Below are 2966 nucleotides of genomic sequence, written 5' to 3'. Positions count from 1 at the left end.
AAAAGCGGAGACATCACCTTGTCATCAAAGGTCCGCATAGTCAAAGCTATAGTTTTTCCAGTAGTGATGTATGGAAGTGAGAGCTGGACCATAAAGAAGGCTGACTGCTAAAGAATTGATGTTTTTGAATGGTGGTGCTGGAGGAGGCTCTTGAGAGTCCCCTGGACTGCAAGGAGAAGAAACCTATCCATTCTGAAGGAAATCAACCCCAAGTGCTCACTGGAAGGACAGATCCTGAAGCTGAGGCTCCAATACTTTGGCCATCTCATAGGAAGACAAGACTTCCTAGAAAAGTCCCTGATGTTGGGAAAGAGTGAAGTCAAGAGGAGAAGGGGATGACAGAGGATAAGATGGTTGGACAGTGTCACCGAAGCGACCAACATGACTTTGACCCAACTCCGGGAGGCAGTGGAAGACAGGAGGGCCTGGCGTGCTCTGGTCCATGGGGTCACGAAGAGTCGGACACGACTTAACGATGAAACAACAACAAACAATTGACAAGGTGCTCAGATGGAATCTCGCATAATTAGGCACATGAGCAGGCATGCCATGCCTTATCAATTAGCCACAAACAGCTACAGAAATTCATACAAAACCTATGCAAACATATAATTTGCAATTTGACCATGGTCTGGATCCAAACAAATGTACTGCTTTTTAATAATAACCGTGTTCTGGCAAGTCAATTCTGACTTATGCTGACCTTTTTCGGTCTTTTTTAGGTACAGACTACTCAGAAGTGTCCAAGAACACATAGGCTGCCTCATCTGAGATCCATGGTGGGGAATTGAACTCCCACCTCTGACTCTGCAGTCAGACACCTAACATATTGAGCTATCTAGGCAGCCTCTGCTTTTTAGTTGCTGTTTAAAAAAAAAAGATGAATTGTAAAACTGAAAAATACACCAGAAAATTCGCAAGTCAAAAAAAAAGTGCAAAAATTTCATCATGAAAAATAGTGTGAAATAAATGTATATATTACAGGAAATGTGTATAAATTTCCATGCAGGGAGAAAGAAGAAAGTATCATAATAGAGGGTGGGAATGCATGTGAGATTCAGAGAAATGAAACACAATAGAGAATAGGAGCATTCCCTCCACCCCGTCCCATTTCTGCTTGCAATAAACTTACCATGTCATGGATCTGGAACATATCCCTCACTTCTACCATGTGCAAACACTCAGTACGAAAGTCTTGGGTAGAAAACAGGGAAAAATCAAGCCTCCGTGTGAAAGAAATACCTGCCAAAATGTTGTGTTGTACAGTTTCAGTCACAGATTAAGTCCAAATAAACACAACTGCAGCATCACTTTCGTAAGTAACTAAAGGTCCAGGCTAAATTTCTTCCCCTTTGTATGTTTGTTGTGCTATTAATCTATGTCTCTCAAAAACCATATCTTGTGTTAGCTATGATTAGATTACTGGGAGACATAGACTCAAGGCTAGAAAATGAGTTCATACCCATTTTCTTTGCCATGCAAGAAAGTCTGCCAGCTGGTATAAACCAGGCCTCTGATTCTACACCCACTTCCCAAGTCTTAAATCCAAACTGATGAGTCCTTTAACAATGTAAAATGCAAATAGCTTTGGCTGAGAGTACTCCTGTCAGAATAATAGTTTCCTTGCTTTAACTTGTTATCTTGGCTGCCATTTGGCATGACTCTATTTACAACAGTGAATAAGGTAAAAGTGCTAAGTTAAAGTAAGTCTTGTAGTTCCTTTTGTTTAACAAGACAGTCAAATGAAAAAAAACCCCTAAAATTAAAGATTAACTGATGTCCTTAGATTACATATTTTAGTACCTTGAACTAAGGCTATAAATTCCTTAACTTTATATTGAGCCACATTGATGCTGAATAATTTCCTGTCTATAAAAATCATGGCCTCATATGATTTATTAGAAAGAAGAACAAACATTTTCACCATTTCTGTTTAGGTTGGAAATGAACCATTGTCTTTACAAGATTAAAGGACATGTTTCTCCCATTTCCCCTAACATAACGTACATGACAAAAATAGAATCAATCCACAACCTTGCAAAGTTCTTGTAAACTTTTAGTCTCCTTATTCAGTGTTGGTGAGGTTGATCTATCAGTGTTTTAGTATTTTTAAAATATATATTTTAAAATATATATTTAAATATATATTTAATATATATATAATTATAATTGATTTGGAGAGGTTATTAATCCCAGGTAGCCGGCTCAAGGTTGACTCAGCCTTCCATCCTTCCGAGGTCGGTAAAATGAGTACCCAGCTTGCTGGGGGGGCAATGTGTAGCCTTTATAATTAAAATTGTAAACCGCCCGGAGAGTGCTTGTAGCGCTATGGGGCGGTATATAAGTCCAATAAATAAATAAATAAATAAATTAGTATTGCTTTGTAATCCTGTATTTTCACTTACCTTGGGATAATTATTTCCAAGTAGAGACCTAATGGATTGCAGCGCACACTTGGCTTGTAAACTGTATCTATTAGCTTATTTCACATCAAACAAAATTACTTGCTGAATTCCATCCTCTTCTAATTTCACTGGAGAAGCATTTGGGGACCTAGAAAACAATAAAGATTGCCTTGTATAACACCATGAAACAAGTATATATCATAAGAGGAATTTTGAACTCTGAAGTATCAAGATCAGCCAAGCCCAACAGCTGCAGTTTCTGCATGAAAGAATAATGTGGTGTGTAGCATCATGCCATTCACTTACACCCACACTCACACAAAAACCGCACCACACAATACGATTCCAGATTTCAGATTTCCTTTGGCTAAAGACCACAGTCCTCGTACAACCCACAGTACAGCCCCACCCACTTGCTTGTGCTGTAGTTCCTGACACAAACCTTCCTGGGTGAGCCTTCAGGTTTTCTGCCCTACTTATAGCTCAGCCTGCTGAAGTAGTTCTGGCAGGCCAGAACATCTACTAACAACTTGGGATCTGGCAAAGGGACTTGCTCTTTAA

The 2966-nt window shown here is 39.2% G+C and overlaps 1 long non-coding RNA gene across 1 annotated transcript; it reads right to left on the bottom strand.

The window, feature by feature from the left end:
* Positions 1-331: 331 nt before the first annotated feature.
* LOC144589045 (uncharacterized) lies at positions 332-2522 on the bottom strand. Its single transcript, XR_013544906.1, has 2 exons — positions 2406-2522; positions 332-1242 (listed from the first exon to the last, which is right to left on the bottom strand). It is a non-coding gene; the product is annotated as an uncharacterized LOC144589045 (long non-coding RNA).
* Positions 2523-2966: the final 444 nt, after the last annotated feature.

This window comes from Pogona vitticeps, chromosome 4 (genome assembly GCF_051106095.1).
Source record: "Pogona vitticeps strain Pit_001003342236 chromosome 4, PviZW2.1, whole genome shotgun sequence".
Lineage (NCBI taxonomy): Eukaryota > Metazoa > Chordata > Lepidosauria > Squamata > Agamidae > Pogona > Pogona vitticeps.
Note: the sequence above shows the minus strand (reverse complement) of the source record. Positions and strands in the feature narration are given on the sequence as shown.